The 20,394-nt window shown below is 41.4% G+C and overlaps 1 protein-coding gene across 8 annotated transcripts in view; it reads left to right on the forward strand.

Annotated features, from left to right (window-relative positions):
- The window catches only part of KCNIP1 (potassium voltage-gated channel interacting protein 1), a 575,203-nt gene that overhangs the window by 395,739 nt on the left and 159,070 nt on the right, over positions 1–20,394 (forward strand). The gene's annotated exons all lie outside the window — the stretch shown is intronic.

Below are 20,394 nucleotides of genomic sequence, written 5' to 3' on the forward strand. Positions count from 1 at the left end.
TTCTATGGAATTGGGGCTGATCTACTTCCTCAGTGCTTTTTTATTTTATTTAAATATATGTGCTTTGTACCTCAGTTTGAATGAGATTGACCTAGAAAAAACCCACATAGAAGATACTGCCTGTAGTAAAAGTGATTTAAAAGATAATAACTACTGGGCTGTAATCTAGACGGGTGTGCAGTGGAAGTGCAGAACTCTGAGAGATTTTGCTAGCCTTATAGAACTGCATTTTGCTTCTGTTAGATTTCCTCCGACTCCCCACCCCCACCCCCCTGCCACAAAACCCTCCAAATTCACTCTTGTGTACATATACAGATTTGATTTAAAAGTATTTCCTCTCAAGTTCTGATTCACAGACGTCTAAAACTGCTTTTCAAAAAGCAGTTTGGGAGTTTTACACACGAACCACTGGAAGGCAGAGAAAAATGCATCTCCTCAGCCTGTAAGGCTGGAGTGGGAAACTTGTAGCTCTCCAGATGTTGTTGGTCTATAACACCCATCATTCATGACTATTAGTTGTGTTGGCTGGAGCTGGTGGGACTTTTAGAAAACAGACTCTGTCTCTACTACCTTTCCAATAACAGAACAGAAGTGTGTGTTTTTTTGGCTGTGCCCTAAAATGCAACTGACTAACCAGGATCGTGTGGCACATGGCAGGCTGACATCCTGGTTTTTGAGTGTGCTGTAGCTTCTGTGCCATGCTGTCGTCGTTCCTGAGTCTGACAATATATTCAGAGTCTATACAGTGGCAGTTGTGACTAATCTGACCTAACCTTGGTTGTCAGAGGATAACTGGGAGATTAGCATGCTTTAGTGGGAGTTGATGGAACTTGCCCCTTATCACATTTTAAAAAATGCCTTTGTTCCTATTGGTATTCATCCTTTTTTATTCTTTCATATGCTAGCTTCTTCTTTTGTAAAAAGATGGATCACTAACTAGTTCAGGCACTTAATTAAATGAATTGGATCCATCTCATGTAGATTAATGGCAAACTTTTAAGAGTTGAATATGATTACATCAGATGACTAAAATGATAACTATTGAATTTGAGACAATAACTTTTTTAATGTTCTAATAATTTTTATATACTAATATACCACATCCACAGAAATCAGTTGAGTATATTTGCCCACCAAGAGAGAGCAAGGTACTGTATCCCACCGCCCAATATTTGTTCCATGTTGGTTTGCACAGCAAGGAACAGAAAATGCAATTGCAGCTCATTTCAGATATTCCTGTTTTTTCTCTTTCCTAATAGCAAATAACATAGAATGTCATTAGATTAATCTATGGTAAAGACACATTTTGAATGCAGTGCACAGTTCTAGGCATTCAATCTCAAAAAGCAACAGGATCAGGGGCGTAGCTAGCTGCTCCGGCACCTGGAGCGGCGGGGGGCAGGGCGATCTGCCCACGGGGGCGTCACGGTGATCTGCCCATGGGGTTGGTGTGGCAATCCACTCACAGAGTCCGCCTGGTGGACGCAAGCCACACGCTGCCGTTTCTGGCGGCATGGGGCCCAAGCCACCACATCACTCCCAGGAGAGACGTGTGGCTTGGTCACGCTGCAGGCCAGGCCCCGCGATAATTGCCCGTGATAATCCCCCTGTGGTGTGCTATTTTGTCATCCCCCCTCAAGGATTACACCCAGGGCGGAATGCACTCCCCGTACCCCCCTTCCTACGCCCCTGAAAAGGATACCAAAGAACTTTAAAGAGTACAGAAATGAAACTAAAATGATCAGGGCATTTTAGGAGGAAAGGATCTGATCCAACTAAGCAATTTTTATATTTTTAGTTTCAACTTTACTGAGGTCCAAATGAGATAGTTTTACTGCCAATAACAGCAGTTACTGATCTAGCTCACCATTCCTACTCTGTTCTTACTTGTGTTCTGATGACACAGCAGCCTCCGTTGTCATCAGCTGTAATGAATGTATGGGGGTTGCTCGTGCGTAAGTTGCTACCCTGCCTGGCTAGTTAGCCTGGTCAAACCTTTCCTGCCTGGACAGCCCTTCACTTCGTGGCTGTTCAGTCGCTAGCAGAATCCGTCAGTGGGCGTTTCTTAAACTTCTTCCAGCACAAAAGCTCTTTGACGCCAAGTCTACGCCTACTTTCCCTGCGCGGAAGTCTTCTGCGCAGGGTGGGTGTGGGCAGAGGAGGACCAGTGCTCTCCCCACTGGTCTCCAGCGAAGAGTCCTGGAGACCCCTCTCCGATTCCCCCGACCGCCCCCCTTTATCCCTGGTGTTATGCTGATTTCCTTCCCCAGCCGATGAGTTCCCTCTCTCCCTGCTTGCCCCTTCTCCGGCATCGCTTGGGAGCTCTGCCTCCACTCCTGGTTCCGATGTCAGTTCCCTGACATCAGCCAATATTGTGGGGTATTGCTTGGGAAATACGCTGTGCATTTATGATGTGGATAAGCACTGCTAGACATGGCAGAGTAGAATCATAGAATCATAGAGTTGGAAGAGACCACAAGGGCCATCGAGTCCAACCCCCTGCCAAGCAGTAGGAGTAGGAGGAGAGAGTTAAGTACAAGGCTGTGGTTTTCACAGTAGATACCTAAGACTGAAACACATTTGTTAACATTTCTGTTCTTTGCACTGTACCCTTTGCTTTGGTCAATTTTGTATTGCCTTTTGCATTTTGGAAAGCCTTGCGTTCTGAGGAGTAGCTCAGTGAACTACTCAGTCATTTCTGATTGAAAAATCAATCACACTCCAACATCATTTGGCATATAAATCTGTAGAAATGCCATTTTAGCTCCCCGTTTTGTTAGTTTGGGTCTTTCTTTGTCCTTGTGTAAGGCAATCTGTTTCTAAATGGAGTCAAGGTAAATGCAGGATAATTACCAGTCTCATACTACTCACACATTCTATGAATTCCTGAGAAACAAATTAACTTGGTTGGGGGCATAGGCCAGATCCTGGAGGCTTCTGGTTTATGTAGAAGAAAAGGTCACAAATCTGAACTCATTTGTTTTTCTTTTGAATAATCTGTTATTGGCAAGTCTGATAGTGCCAATCTATCTGCCACTTGAGGACCTTGAACCAGCTCGCAAATACCTTTGTCAGGGCACAGCATCAGTAGTCAGAACCATAACATCCCCAGACACTCATCACTTATCAGACATAGCCAATATTGGTCAGAGTTTTAGCATACTGCTCAGGTCTTACATCGACCAGCAGATCAGACCTCTTGCCATTATAATCTTGTATTGATGTAGCTGCTGTTTGGAAGGACAATCATCTCTCCAATGTGACATTTGTTTAAAATTGTTCTGTAAATTTTATGTGTTAAGGGTTGTGTGGGGTGGTTTATGAAAACCTGGTAGTTGAGCAGTGTGTTTTCCCAAAATGATTTGTGATCTGAGAAATTACTTGAAGAGTGCCCTGACTACAGCATAAGGAATTAACAAGTAGGACAGGATGGGGGGGGGGGCTGCTTTCTTTTTATTAAGAGCAAAGCTTCTTTTCTTTTTATATAAAAAGTGTGTATATGCAAAGGTAGCGTAGCCTACAGTTTTTAAGAGCCTCTCTTTTAATAAAGATTAATGTCCTGTTATCAACCAAGTCAGGGGAAAGGTGGTTGAGGTGTGTTCTTCTGGTGCAGACATCTCCAGATAATCTTACTGCCAGTTGATATATTGTAATCTAAAGTACTAAAATGACAGTAATCCTAATCATGTCGGACTACTTGAAATGCATCATTGGAAGGTGGTGGCTCTAATGTTGCATGCATAAAAAACTGAGGTGTAGGGAAAGGTGATTAACAGTGCAATTTAAAGAAAGTTTGCCAAGAATTAAATGCAGTTTGAATTCAAAGGCATTTACTTCCCATTAGGTAGGACAATCCTATATACCGTATTTTCTCATGTATAAGACTAGGCTTTTTTCCTAATAAATTATGTCAAAAATTAGGGGGCGTCTTATACACGGATAGTGCCGAGGCCAGTTTCTGAAATCCGAGTTCCCCAAAATAGGAGGTGTCTTATACACGGGGGCGTCTTATAGATGGAAAAATACGGTAAATCCCTGCACTGGTCTCTATTTAGGGTTTAGGATTGTAGGACTATAAATGTGTTAGAAGGAATATAGAGTAGGAACATAGAGTAAGTTTGGTATAGACTACATGGATTCTTTTTTAAGAGACAATTTTGTTGACTATTTGACTTGTAGCCTGCCATGGGGTTCAGGGATGAAAGATGGGAGATATATATAGGGTTTTCATATTTTAAGAAGTAAAAATCCAGACACAAAAAGTTGTTGAGCTTTTTAAAGGAAAGTTGTTGACCTTTGTGTTGAGCAATGTGTCCTTTTAAAAAATAACTCTTTTACAACTGTGTGTGTATGTGTCTACACACACACATATATAATTAAGAAACATACTTTGACCACATTTAGTAATTTTGTAGAATGTAGCATGAATACAAACACTCTGTGTTCCATATATGTGTAATTGATATGCTATATAGCAAGCAAAGAGACTTGGGCTGTGTTTATTGGCATGCTTTTCCACGCAAAGAGTGAGAATCAATAGTTCTCTTATTAAAGAGAGAGCAGGGACTATAATTCAGGAACTGCAGGCCACTTAGCTATTAACAAAATTATGATTTCCTGTCCAGTAGAAAAATGTCAATAATTTCACCATACTGAGAGAATCCACTGGGGCACAAAACTCATGGTCTGAATAACACATTAGCTAACATAATGGATTGTGTATTCTGGAGCATTAGGAGCTGAAGAGTTACTGGGGGCAGTGCAAATATACCAAACACATAATATATTGTGAAATCTTGTAAATGGTTACTTCACACAGTCATTTTTGTGGTTGTTCTTGGGCATGAAAATGCCTGGAGTCATGCTGGGGAATTTCAGTTGAATTGGTGGTGTACAGTTACTCTGTGAAGCCATTTCCAAGATTGTAGGAAGCCATTGTAATGTTGAAATGGCTTCAAAGTGTGCTGACATCCTGCTGGTTCATGGTACATTTCTTCATGTCATCCCATATCAGGCTGGATCCAAGTTGCTGAGATCTAGTATTTATTTGCAAAGGTGTGCATAGAGAAGACTTTTAGGAAATGAAAGTGATGCTTGATGATGATCGACATCCTGACAATCTGAAACAGGGATTCTCAAAGTGTGGTCCTCAGATCACCAGTGGTTCATGAGCATCACCCAGGTGGTCCACACTTGCATCTAATGTGTGTGTCAAGAACTGTGTGAGCAATTGCTGCTTCATTGTTCTTAGAACCTAGACTTCCCATGTGAAAGCTCTGGGAACCCTGTCCTCTTTTTCACCTGGCTACTCTAGAAACAAGAGTGGAGGAACAAGGGGCAGCATGGTTGCCTGCCATTGTTTCCATCTTTTGGGTTTCTAAATTCAAACTTGGATGGAACCTTCATTTTTGTCTAATTTGGTAGAGATCTTCTAAGACTCTAAAAATACAATAACTGTGCAAGGAAGCAGCATGCCTCCCTTTCCCCTTTCCCACTGCAGGAGATATATGCTCCTGAATAAGAAAAAGAAGATGTACCAACTAACTGAACAAAAGCAATAGCAATACTTGAGTGTTGCAATTATATTTGGATGGAGTTTGGAAGCCAGCAGAAAATACATTCTATACTAGTTTCTATAAAATATCAGTCACTGTTGAGAAAAAGCTTACAAGTTCCAGACGGGAAAGTTTATATACCAAACTCCAGATCTCTGACAGCATGAAGTCAGACATAAGGGAGAAATGCATTCAGATTAAAAGAATACAGCATAATAAATAAAATTCCACGGGGCTGTAGCAAAGTTTAGAAGTAGTCCGTATGCTTACTCTCCGCAGGTAGACTGGCAGATGCAGTTGTTAAAATGTTCTTTTTTATGGAAAGCAGCTGGTAGTTCACTAGCATATACACTTGGGAAATTATGCACTAAGAAGTCAGTTGCAGGATGTATAAGGCCAGACTATTGATGCTGAAGTTTAAAATCAAAAGGCTCTCCAGATATATAAAACCAAATCTATACTCATCATGGGATCCTGTTCAAGTAAAGAAAATACGTGAATTTGAGTGACTCTTCTTTCCACTGCAATAAATGGGTTGTATGGGTTGTGCATAGTGCTTCCTCAGGTATGTAATGGGTAGGAGTTTCCAGCAATATCCTTTTCAAGATGCTTCTGCTAAGGAGGGCATGAAGGCAAAAGACTTTCCTCGTTGATTGTCCCCAGCACTTGTATTTATAGGTACTGTATATATAAACTCTTAATATGGAGATTCCATTTAAACCATTATGGCTCATCCCTGTTGATACCACCCCATGATCAGCCATTGATATCAGATGTCATTTTTATTTTCCCACTAGAATTGTCCAGATCTCCCCACGCCCACCCCACGAGTCTGTTTACAGTAACTCTGAGATTCTCCAATGAGAACTACCAATATGCTTTGTGCCAAGCACTCTGCTTTATTGTTTTAGCTATGCCAGAAGTACATTGAGCTTTCCCACTAGACTTTCCTTAGCAATGTGCAAGAGTTGATTTCCCCCGGCTGTAGCTGGAGAACTTTGAGGTTGCAGCTGAATCTGAAGAAGCTCATGAGAATCTGGTGCATATTTAATAAGTGATTACTGTGGTCCATGCACATTTATTCTCATGGTTTGCTGTTGAACATGTCTGTTCCCTCCTCAAGATGAAAACCATGTTGTCAGAGCTGCCTCTAGGTCCCAGCTCACAGAGGACCAACGCCAGACTGTCGTTATGTACAAAAGTCTTTATTGAGGTTTAGTTTCCATTTCAAAGCCGCAGCGCACAGCTCTACGTCTTAAAGCCTAGACCGGCGAAGTCCCGTCTGAGTCTCCGCCCCTTCCACACCAGTTTAAGACTCTCGCCTTGCTCCACCTCTTCCTAAGTTCCTTTCTCCTCTGGGCCCTCCTGCCCGCTAGGGTTTCATCCTTTCTGGACTCCTCTGACGCTGACCCCCCTGATTCTTCCCCCTCCTTCCGGCGGGCTTTAGGACCTGGTTCCCTATCCGGGCTACCTTCTGTGCCGCTCGCCTGTACATTTGAACTTGGCGTGCGCGCCCAGCCGGCAACCTTCCTCTTGACCGTTCCCTCGCTCTCCGATGGAGGCGTGGCCAACCCTGCCTCATCTTCTCTCGCTGGTGGTGAATATGTTGGCTCTGATACCTGGGACTCCTCCCCCCCACTACGCTCTGGTGGGGAAGCTGGTCCTGATTTCCAACTGCTGCTCTGGGAGTCCCCGCTGGCCCCTTGCTTCTGGGGTGTCCCCCTTGGGTCCCCCCTTGCCCTGGCCATAGGCGCCCCTTTCTGTGAATCTTCCGATTCGCTGGAGAGGCTCATGGAATCTCTCGGGCTGCTGTCATCTTCTCCTACGCTGCCCTCGGATTGCTCCCCCTCGCTCTCCATCTTCTCCCCTCCATGCGCTCCCGCTGAGTCCCTGACACATGTGGTTATTTTATGTTTGCTATTAAGGATTGTAATTAAGCCACACTGTTGGCTAGAAGCTGAAGACATGGGAAGTTGTCATCTGTTAGCCCAGTTGCAGCATAGTTTAGGCCCTGCTTGTAATTCATAGCATTCAATTTAAATTACTGCTATATAGAGGGAAAGACTCAGCCCATGGAGTAAAGAGGGAGTTTTAGAAGTACCATGATTCTTCCTCCCCTTCATTACTAAGTGTCACAGGAGACATTTATCTTTCTGTCACTGCTGTTCTGTACTCTCTAGAATTTAATAGATGTTACTTTTTTTTTTACTGTAGTTATAGACATGTATTACATACACATTAAGAGCCTGGGGAGTGTCGTTTGAACAGAGCATGAATTGTAGAGCAAGCAAGGAAAGCAATATATATTTATGGGGGTTTGCTAGTCTCCAAAGTGGGAACAATGGGACTCATGAGCTGTTCTTCATTTTTATTCATTTATGGGCACAGTCTTGAAGGCACAAAGTAGAGCTTTTTCAGAAATGCAGACCCCACCCACTCTGCACAGGCACAACATTTCAGGCTACTCTGGTGAAGGTGAGGAGGGAAGGTTCAAGAGCTGCTCACAATGTGACAAGAGGGCAGCTGTTAAAGAAAAGAAGAAAAAACAAAGTCCCTCTGCATGAATAGTCCAGTATCTAGCTGGATTGCAATTTGTGACTATATTCTAGCCCTTAGTTACATATGCATAAATTATAGTGGTCTGAACAGCACATATTAGGCATACTCTGTATTCCACTTTTTGGGGCCTATAATATGGCCTGGACAGTGCTGAGTTACACAATTTTCAGTACTACCCACTGTTTATTACTATTGCAGTAGTAAAATTTAATAAGCAGTGTAGTAACTAAGGAGTTAAATGTGCAATTTTGGAGCAAAAATCCACCTTTAGAATTTTCTTTCCTGTTCACTTCAGCTTATGTCCTTTTATCTTCTCATATATTGTACTTGCACAAGCTTTTCTGTACACAGTTCAGCAGATCTGTACAAATACTTTATTCGGAATACAGACTGAGCTCTTGAGTAAAGAGATACTGCTATACACTTCCACCTAACTCTGTTTTGTAAGGTACATAAGAACACAACAGGAGCCCTGCTAGATCAAGAAACAGGCCCATCTGGTCCAGCATCCGGTTCTCACAATAGCCAACCTAGGGGGAAGCCCACAGCAGAAGGCAGCATTCTCTCCACTGGTGATTCCTAGCAAATTGGTATTTAGGGGGATCCTGGCTTTGACAGTGGAAGTAGAACTTCGCCACTGTGGCCAGTTGCAATCGATAGCCTTATTCTCCATGAATTTGTCTAGTCCTCTTTTAAAGCTGTCTAAGCTCCTATATCCTGTGGGAACAAATTTCAGAGTGGGACTGTATGGAGAAGTATATTTCAGTCTGTCCTGAATATTCCAAACATTCAGTTTCATGGGATGGCCCAAAGTCCTAGAATTTTGAGAGAGGGAGAAAAGAGATCTCAAATGAACTGATTTGAAACTGGCTTGTTACTGGAAACCTGGCTTGTTACCTGGAAGTAGATATGGACAAATCTGTCAATTTTGGTTTTTCTCCATTTCTTGTTTTCCCCCTATTTTCACTTCTCCACATTTACATATAAACTCCTCATGAAAATTCATCAACATTTTAAAGTAAATTTATTCTATGGACACATTTTTGTATGCAATTTTGCCAAATATTTTGCAAACCAATTTTCCCCAATTTAATGTATTTTTGTACCTTGGTTTCATTAATATATGCATTTTTGTACTCATTACGTGACTAGAGAACAGTACTGGAAAATTCAGACAAGTGCAAATTTCGAAGGATGGCTGTGTTTCATTTTGCATACTGTTTTGGAAAGTGCAGATTAGTTAGGTTAGTGTTTAAATGCAGACTGAATTGAATGTCCACTCCCTCACTAACTGGAATACTGCCTTCTTCCATGCATATTACTTAGTCTTTAAGCTCCTTTCCAGAGGTCCTAATTCCACCAAGTGAAGAGAAGCAGGTGGTGACTATGATGAGGACCTTCTAGGGGGTGGCACCCTGGCTATGCAATAGTCTGGCATTGCAACTTTTTCTGATGTCATCTTTATGGCCATTTCAGGGCCAAGTGAAGACCTTTGCTAACATTCACCTTGGCCTTTTGAACATACTGTGTTCTTTAAAGAACATTTTCATGTTCCAAGTTATGTTTTGGTTTATAATCTTAGATGCTGATTAGCGCCCCACCCCCCGCTGCTAGAAAATTCTAAGGCTGTTGTTACTCCAGCTGTCTAATCATTGCATTGCACCTTTACACTGCATTATTTGTTCTATAAGCTTCCCAGAGAACATATGGTGAGAGCCATCCATACAAATATGGCAAATAAATAGTAAAATAAATAAAACTGGAGAATCTAGCTGTACATTCAGGTGCTTTTACTATTTGGGCCACCATGACAGCATAGCGGAATAAGGAAATGCTCTTAGACTGCTCTTTACTGCACTGCAGAGCTACCACTGCAGAATATTGCAGTTACCAATTCTGCATGGATCATGTGACCCAAGAGTCCAATAGAGTTCTACCTGGTTTAATAAAGCTGTTAACTCTGCCTCTGATTCCTTAGCTGAGCAACTTGTCATTTCAGCAGAATTAGAGGTGCTATGAAATTGCCCACTCCCAGTTGCCTAGTTGGCCACCTGCAACTCCCCGCGACTGTATATAACTTGGGCAGTGCTTACAATGTGTCCCTAGATTTGAGCCAACAGTTTCACTCACCCTGCTTTATTTCAAACCCAGCAGATTTTGGATTCCAGGGGGTTCTGTCATTAATAGCTACTCTGACCATATTTCCTTATTTCTGTTGACCAATGTATTCTAGCTGTTGTGGGATCATTTCTCGTGTGTTTATCCAGGAGATATTTTATTTCTAGATTTAACCCATAAAAGCAATATCAAAGTAGCTTCACCAGCTATTTTGCCAGGAGATGTTTAAAGGAAGTTTGTAAGTTTTGGTTGCCACCTAGTGTTCAGACATGATTCAGACACGTTTGTCAGGTTAGAAGCCGTAGATAGAGAAAATTTGTGTGTGCATCTTCAGTGACAGTTTGCCATTTCACAAATGAAAAGAAAACTGCAATGACAAAATCTAAACACCAATCGTGGTTAAAATTAAAATAGAGGGAATGTGGAGGTTTGGTTGATGAGACAACAGATGCCAGTAAGTGCATCTGTTTACATTAGGCCTTAAGAAAGTGGGATGTAATTGGCATAACTGTCAGGGTAAATATGAGGGCTCTGGGCACAGCAAGGAAAAGACTGATGATTTCCCTAATTAGGAAACACTTGTGAAAATTCCAGACAATGACAGTCATTAAGCATCTAGAAAGTGCATCCTTTATTGCAAGTCTGACAACCTAGCAGCCTGTAAAATGAAGGCAACTAGGTGGATTTTATGTGACCCCCAGTAGAAGAGCTTTATGTGGCACCCTAGTGGTCCTATCCAGTTTTATGGGCATTGTAACATGTTTGCCTGCAGTTTCACTTGGGTGCCTCCAGACAGTCACTTTTTGGGTGACTCAAGGGATTCAAGTGCACATCAGAAATTCACATTGGTGCAATTAAAGTGTTATGTTGACCTATCACAACAAATCCTCTTTCAAGAATGGACTTTTGCAGTTAGGGAAGTGATGGGGAAATGTGCTGAAAAGTGTGAGGCGAACAAAAGGTTGACCGGATGATGTATGAACAATTGCAAAAAAAAAAAAAAGAAGAATTCTCTGCAAAGACTGGACATAGTCTAACCTCCACATGAGTTTTGTGCAAACAAATCAGGACATATGCTCAGTGAGCAGGTCTTCTGGAGATACACTTATAAAGAAAAAGAAAATGCTTTTAAATGGTAAGAAAACATTTTCATAGGTTGCACCTCCTCCCCCTCTGCAGCCACTAGCCCCAGAAAAAGCTTAAGGGTTTGGAGGGACCCTTTGGAACAAGATTGGTATATAAGAGCTTTCACAGTGCTGCTAGTACCAGCTTAGAGAAGCAGCATTTACTTACAGCACCTAAAACACCAGAGTATTTAAAAGTCTACAGAGCAAAGCTCTACTCGACGCTCTTTCTCAGATGCCATTAGGCAGCCTTTGGAAGTTTCATATGAATCGTTATATATTGTTATGGATATGCCATAAAGAAGTGTTGAGTCCAGGATAAGTTTTAAACATACCGTACAAAAAGTTGTTGGGGTATAAGGACACTGCATATTCTGTGGGGAAGGCTGGAGGAAACTATGCTAGACATTAATCACAACTGTGAGGCAGGAGAGAGGCCTGAAGGTAAAATTATTTGAGTTAGGCAGGGTAGGGGACTGGAATTAGCAGCAGGCTGGATCCTTCTCACCCACCCACCCACCCACCCACCTCCCATGGGTCAAGTTTGACAGGTAGGCAGAGTCCTGCACTTCAAATGCACCACTGATCAACTAATTGTTGGCACTTTCAACAGGCTGCCAATCAGCTGATCAGCAGTGCCTCAAACACCCTCCCTTTGGGTCCATCTACATCTTAACCTGCCCCACATCTGATACCAGGTGGACATTTCTTGGCTGAAATAGTCTCACAGGCCAAATGGGGATGTCCAATGTGCCTTATAATTTTTTGTTTGTTTATATATATGCCAACCATCTGACTGGGTTGCCCCAGCCATCCTGAGTGGTTTCCAACAAGTTAAAAACATTAAAGACCATGAGAAAGCTGTTCCTCACTGCTAGGTGAAGGCCTCATAGCAAATTCATGGTGGGGCTCAGATTTTATTCACAGACTTTCTTCTGTAGGTTTGTGGAAGTGTGTGTGTGTTCAGTGCAGATCTAGAGGGAACTCTCTTGAATTTGCTCATGTGGGAATGCTGTTTTGGGGTCATGCTGCATATTTTCACTTCTGCCACAAAGTACCAGGCACACACTTAGCTGAACACTGTCCTCAACCTGTTTTTCGTTTCTTTTGTTTTACTTCTTCAGATATTGAAGGCTCCCATATTGTACCACTGAAACATGAGAGCACTCACACAATGCTTTTTTACAAGCAAAAAGCAGTGAACTTGAGCCAGTCATCTCTCTCCTCTACTCCACACCATGCATTTAATGTGAAGGTTCTCAACCTGTGGGCTGCACGCCAATAGTGGTCTACAGGCTGTATTTACGTGGTCAGTGGAAAGGTTGTAGAAGCATCAAACAATTACAGTGGTACCTCTGGTTACGTACTTAATTTGTTTCGGAGGACCGTTCTTAACATGAAACTGTACTTAACCTGAAGCACCACTTTAGCTAATGGGGCCTCCTGCTGCCGCCGTGCCGCTGCTGCATGATTTCTGTTCTCATCCTGAAGCAAAGTTCTTAACCCGAGATACTATTTCTGGGTTAGTGGAGTCTGTAACCTGAAGCGTCTGTAACCCGAGGTACCACTGTATCTACATGGCCCTGTGCTTGATTTATTTTTGTCTGACAATGGAGATTGAGACCATTTTGGATAGGGCTGGATTTTCAAACAGGGTAACAAAGCCCTGGCTCAGAATCTGAGATTCCTTAAAATATAGCACTGGTGCAGTCTACTAATTATTCCTTAAAATTTTACTAGTTAAAGGGCTCTTTCTCAGCCCAAGGCTGTGTTTCTCATACCCCAGTACTGGTTTGGAGAAGGAGGTTGTTATTTATATTTATATTTATATTTATCCATTGCATTAGAAAGGTAAGATTGTGATAATTAATGTACAAGTTATGCACTTTGGGTGGAATTCAACAGCATGTTATTACAGATGCACAAGCATTTCAGTTTGCTGAATGTAACAATCATCCTCTCTTACCCACCCACCCCACTGTTCTGGGGGCTCTCCAAATCCCAGGTGCAGGGAGAGGAGGAGGGAAAGCCCTGTTGCACAAGCAGAAGCAGGGTTTGTGTGATTTGTAGAACAGAAAAAAGCATTAGTGGCCCACCTGGATCCTCAGCAATTTTCAAGTGGTCCATGAAGAAGAAGGAGAAAATGAGAACCCCCAATTTAGTGCATATTTTTCTTTTATGTATTTAGTTCTTTCAAGGCTGTCTACTCTTCCTGTCTAAGGCTGGAACATGATTTTTTTAAAAAATAACAGCAGCAACAACAACCAGGAGTCTGGCTGCCTCCTTTTTCCTTCATTTCACACAAGCTAAGAACAAGATGGTTCTACCCAGAGGAAGGCTGTGAACCTTCAATTAGAAGGGGGCAGAGTGTTGCATTACTTGTGCTGAATCAATGCTAGCCCACGTAAAGCATTAAAGGAATAGTGCAGGGTCATATCGCAAGTCAGGAATATTTTTGGTATTTATTAAAGCATTTATATGCACCACTCGGGGCAGCCTATACCGTTAAAAATTATAATGTCCTAAAAACAACAGTATAAAATAAACTACCACTGAGACAGGATTAGCAATTCTATCCAAGCTTATATATCTGATATATTTAGCAGGAAAGTTTATAGAGGAGTGTTAAATTATTTGATCATTTATTGAACCAGAATAGACAGCAGAGGGCAGCATTACGCTTACCATCTCATGTCAAATGAAGGGGAGTGAATGTGGTTTATATCTCCTGCACCTGTTTGAGCTATTAAGTTAGTGAAGCTTATAAATAAGTTTGACTGTTAATAAAATATTCATGCTGTAATAAGTTTCTGCTGCAGAATTTTATTATTCTGGAGTGGTAAAATCTTATTACTCTGGGAATGCATGTTGAATATTTCAAAGAGGGGGAACAGCGCCATTCACACACGCGTGTGCTGGGACATGGTAGCCACTTCAAAATGTATGACAAGTGATTTGCTTGAAGTGTCTCACCCACAACATCTCTTACGGTTTTCAAAACAAGAATGCAGCATTAGTTTCACCCTGGTTTGTGTTAGCATGCCGAATCTCGACAAAACCATTTGGAGACCTGCTTACCCAGACAGGATGCCGTTTAGACCTGTCTTTGTCAGGCAGTTGTATTTTCAAGTGGCTGTCACATTGAAAATACATTCAAGTGACTGTCACACTGAGCCTAAGATGGCTTTTACATCATGAGCCTCTAGCATTGCTTTTGGATAGTCAGCTGAAAGAGGAATAAAACTATATTTCCATGTGGTACATTGTATAGCACTACCTAGCCTGACAGTGTATGACCCAATAACTAATATCCTTCTTTAAGGTGATTCAGAAGCAAGTCACATTCAGCAAAGAGCCTTTTACAACTTTAATTAGAAGCTCCCTCCTTGTAGGTCCTGCTTTTAATTGCTTCCATTTCACCAGGGGTCATTGGTGATGAATTGTCCTTTAAATGAGCCTTAGTTAGTTCCTGTTCCCCATGGAATGGGCTTTAATTACTGGCTTCTCATTAATTCATTTTCTTTTATTATAGTGAAACACCACTATAATCAGTATAACAGGGCATTGGCACTAATGCGAGTACAAGGAAATTCTGGACAGTTCTGAGATGAAAGAGAAAAGATGGGAGAAGAGAATAATTAGGTGGTGGTGAGGCGAGGGCATCCATCTAGGCATAGGAGCTGTAATGATGTGTTTTATAAGTATAAGGGTTTAATTGAATAAAGGTGAGTGGGACTGTGTCACTTGTCTCACTCTGGAAGTCATGTGTGGCAGTTGGCACCAACACATGGTCACCTATGTAAACAGAGGTGAATGTCAGTGTTCTATGCATGGATGTTAAGCAGAGGGGCTGCTGCTGAGAGGCAGCCAGGCTAAGTGAGTTGAGGGAGGAATTAGCAGCCAGCAGCAGTCATACTTAGCTGATTGCAGCTTCTGTGAGGTCATGATCAGGATTTGTAAACAGGAGTGTCTGTGATGGCATTTAGTGGGGGAGTTTGAAGGGGAGGCCCGATATTCTGTCTCACAATGTACATAGGACAAAGAGACTTGGGTGACAAGTGACCTGCAACACTTGTGCCATGTTTATCTTCCTGCCTGAGAATGTGCAAAACTATATCTGCAGCAATTGCAAGCTGGTTGCCTTGCTAGAAGAGAAGGTATAGCAACTTGAGGCCCATCTAGCCACACTATGAGCTGTTGGACAAGATGAGGAATTTCTCGCTAGGGCAGAGTAGACTGTCCTGGAACAGCAACATAGGGCGAGCATGGGACTTCCGGTCGGCGCCAGCGCTTAATGGCGGTCCGAGCCTCGAGCTCCGAGGCAGGACTGCTCCGTTAGTTCGGGTCTCACCCGCTACGGCAAGCGGGGGACCCCTAAAATCACAGGCGCGGAGCCTGTGAACAAAGGAGATTCGGTGGGCACCCTTTGCGCCCCCCGGTACTGTGAGGGAGCCTTTTTAAAGGCTTCTGAGCGGCATCGGGGTAAGCGCGGTGCTGAGAGTCGTCACCCAGCTAGCGGAGTGAAGCCGCGTCGCCATGAGCGGAGAGCGCCGATTCCTTCCTGCAATTGGAATTTGACCACAACACCCGTGAGTAAGATTGGAAAAGCAACGGGACTTTTAAAAAATAAATTTGGCTGAAAACGGGAAAGGCAAAAATTAAGGAAGTCTGCCTCCCCGGAACTGCAGAAGGAATAAAGCAACGAAAATCAAGCTGCACTTAAAGGGAACCTTTCTAATTTTTTTAAGCTGTCAAACTGACATCGGACTTAAAATCTCCCCCCAGACTGGCAGGAGAAGGGGGGAAGGGATTGGAATGTTGTTAATCTGCTGGAAAATTAATGGAAATTAAGACCTTCCATTGCCAAATCCCCTGGGGTCGGGCTGCCCAAACAAGACACCTGGGACGTGGACTGTCAAACTTTGAGAAGCGGGGACTTGTTTGCAAAAAAGTTATCGGACCTTAGATGTACTTTGCTGCATTTTGGCCACATAGAAAAATAGAGACTTTATAATTTGGACATTGGAAACTTTTGGCTACTGTTAAACTCCCTTGCTTCTTTGTTTTTTTCCATCCTTGCCATTTGGATACAATTGAATGCTCCCTCTAGAGGGCTCTATCTGAAACTGTTGCACTTGAAAAAGTAACAGTGGGATTTTCCACTTGGGAATCAACTCTGTGAAAACGACCTTGAGGATATGAGTGCCCCTACAGAAGAGATAGTAACAAGGCAGAAGGCAAAACAATCTCACAAGAAAAGGGCCTCTATATCAGGAACTGCAGCTGTGCAGGAAAAAACACCAGCTTCTATGGATCCTATGACTCAGGCTCTACTTAAAATAAATCAATCCCTCGAAGCATTGACAAAACTTTCGACAGAGAATTCTAAAAAATTAACAGAGTTGACAACAAGGTTGGATGTGAATACGGCTAGTGTCGCATCGAACACAGATTCTATAAATAGATTAATTCAGGAAAATTCAGAAACACGAAAGATTGCAGAAAGTGCAAAAATAACAGCTGAAGAGACAAGGGAAAAATTTGGGCCTATTATTAAAAAAGTGAATGAGCATGATGCAGCCCTCTCCTTACTGGAACTTCAACGTAAAGAGAAGAATTTAAAATTTAGATTGGTGCCTGAAGTGGAAGGGGACAACCTTGTGAAATTTCTCACAGAGAACATCATAACTTTTTGGCGGGAGGAATGGGAGGAAGATGAGGAACTTGAGATAATATCAGCCTTTCGACTGGGTAGAAGGCAGGACAAAAAACCAAGGGACTGCCTAATTACATTGAGATCAAAAGAAGAAAGAGATAGAATATTGAATTTGCATTACCAAAAGGCACTGGTGATCCAAAATTGTCAGATACAGATTTTTAAGGACATTCCTAAATACATTTTAGAGGTGAGAACATATTACAAGAGTTTAGTAGACCTGCTGAAGAAAAATACTATACCATTCAGATGGGAATTTCCACAAGGATTGTCCTTTAACTTCAATGGAAGGAAGATTAAAATAAAAACAATTCAGGACAAAGAACTATTTCTAGAGAAGTATCTGGAGGATTTGCAGAAAGGAACCGTGGAGGAGAGGGAACCACCCGATATAGCAAATTTGTCATTTGGACTTTCATTACCACCATCGGAGGAAGAACAGAAGCTTGGAGCAGTTGGAGGAACAGCTACCTAAATACAAAATGTCTCTGCAACTCCTTAGTTGGAACTGTAATGGTTTGAACCTTCCTCGGAAAAGAAGACAGGTTTTTCACATTTTGAAGAAAGAACAATTAGACATAATATGTTTGCAAGAAACCCATATTGCCAGGATACATAGGAAATTATTAATAAATAAGAGACTCGGTCAAGAATTCATCTCATCAGATAAAGTAAAGAAAAGAGGTGTGGTGATCTATGCAAAAGAAAAGTTGGCTCCAAAATTGATATTTAAAGATGAACAAGGAAGATACCTGGCAATTGAAATACAAATTCAAGGAGAAAAGATATTAATTGTGGGAGTTTATGCCCCAAATGAAGGGAAGGCTGAATTCTTTAGGAAGTTGCATGAGACATTAGTTGACTTTTTAGATTATAAAATCCTAATGATGGGAGATATGAATGGAGTTGTCTCAACAAACATGGATAAAGCACAGAGACAAGTGATCTCGAAAGAAGGGAGACTACCAAGGATCTTTTTTGAAATGACTGAAACAATGGACTTGATTGACATTTGGAGAACAAAGAATCCTTTAGAGAGAGAGGGAACTTTCTTCTCAGAAGCAAAAATGACATGGACAAGAATAGACCAAATTTGGATTTCTAGCAGTCTGGCGTCAAGAACAAAAAAAGTAGAAATCTGCCCAAAAACGTGCTCCGACCACAACGCGGTTAAGATGGAGATGAAACTAACAACTACTGGTTCCTTTAGATGGAGAATGAATGACACCCTATTTAAGGACGAAGAGATCCACAAGAAGGCCCTTAAAACATTAAAAGATTATTTTGAGATCAACAGGAAAACAGATGTGGAAAAAAGAATAATTTGGGACGCAAGCAAAGCCGTGATGCGAGGTTTCCTAATTCAACAAAATTCTATTAAGAGGAAGCAACAAAATGAAAAGAAGGAAAAAATTTTAGAAAAAATAAAAGAAGGAGAGAAGAAGTTGAGGTCTAAACCAAAGTCTCATGAGATTTTGAGAGAAATAAAGTTTCATCAGATGCAATATATGGAACTCATGAACCAACAAATAGAATGGAAGATAAAGCAAATGAGACAAAAAACTTTTGAATCAGCGGATAAATGTGGGAAACTTCTGTCATGGCAATTGAAAAAAAGGCAGAAAATGAATACGGTAACAAGTTTAGAAATGGATGGAAAGATTATCCACAAACCCAACGAGATCAACAATTGTTTTCAAAGCTTTTTTAAGAAATTGTATGCACAAGGGCCAACCAACGAGCAAGAAATAGAAGAATTCATCAGAAAATACGGTTTACCAAAAATCTCAGAACAAAGTAAAAGGATCTTAAACGAGGAAATAACAGAACAAGAAATAGAGGGTACCATTCAAAATATGAAACTGGGAAAATCACCAGGACCAGATGGCCTGACGGCCAAATATTATAAAATGCTGAAAGAATGGCTGATACAACCATTGAAGGAAGTTTGCAATGAAATTTTGAAGGGGAAAAAGGCACCTGAATCGTGGAAAGAGGCTTTCATCTCACTTATACCGAAAACAGAGACTGAGAAGAACCAAGTTAAAAACTACCGCCCTATATCTTTACTCAATGTGGATTACAAAATTTTTGCAGACATTTTGGCAAAAAGATTGAAAAGAGTGTTGGTAGAAGAGATTCATAAGGACCAAACAGGCTTTCTCCCAGGTAGACATATGTCAGACAATGTGAGGAACATTATAGACATTTTGGAGCTGCTGGATGTTGACATTAATAGGAAAGCAGTTTTGATTTTTGTGGATGCGGAGAAAGCCTTTGACAACATTTGTTGGACTTTTATGAAAAAGAATCTCCAAGGGATGGGGGTAGGTCAAGGTTTTGAAAACGGTATAGGTGCAATATATTCTCAACAAAAAGCCAAATTAATTGTAAATAACGTGGTAACAGAAGAAATACCTATAGAAAAAGGTACACGACAAGGTTGCCCAATATCCCCTTTACTTTTTATATCAGTCCTGGAGGTTTTGTTAAACATGATCAGAAAGGACCAGTTGGTTAAAGGAGTTCAGGTCGGAGTTAGACATTATAAATTAAGAGCATTTGCAGATGATCTAGTATTGACCTTGCAACAGCCAGACACTAGTACTAAAAGAGTTTTAGAACTAATTGAAATATTTGGTCGAGTAGCAGGTTTTAAATTGAACAGACAAAAAACGAAAGTGTTGGAAAAAAATTTAACAATGGAAGAAAGAGAGAGTTTTCAGAATGAAACAGGCTTGGAAATAACAAAAAGGGTAAAATACCTAGGGGTAAACTTAACATCTAAGAATGTGAATTTATTTAAGGATAATTATGAAAAATGTTGGTCAGAAGTTAAAAAGGATCTGGAAATTTGGTCAAGGCTGAAACTTTCCTTGTTAGGCCGAATCGCTACTATTAAGATGAATGTATTGCCTAGAATGCTGTTTTTATTCCAGACGCTGCAGATTGTGGACAAGATGGATTGTTTCAAGAAGTGGCAGAAAGATATATCAAAATTTGTCTGGCAGGGCAAAAAGCCCAGAATTAAATTTAAGATTTTAACTGATGCAAAGGATAGAGGGGGGTTTGCCCTGCCGGACTTAAGACTCTACTATGAATCAGCAGCTTTCTGCTGGTTGAAACACTGGCTACTTCTTGAGAATACTGACATTTTGGATCTGGAAGGGTATGACAATAGCTTTGGTTGGCATGCATATTTATGGTACGACAAGGTAAAGGTGTACAAAAGTTTTAAAAACCATATTGTAAGGAAAGCATTGTATAATGTTTGGATTAGATACAAAGATCTGTTGGAAAGCAAAACCCCTAGGTGGGTGTC

This window comes from Podarcis cretensis (genome assembly GCF_951804945.1).
Source record: "Podarcis cretensis genome assembly, chromosome: 2".
NCBI lineage: Eukaryota > Metazoa > Chordata > Lepidosauria > Squamata > Lacertidae > Podarcis > Podarcis cretensis.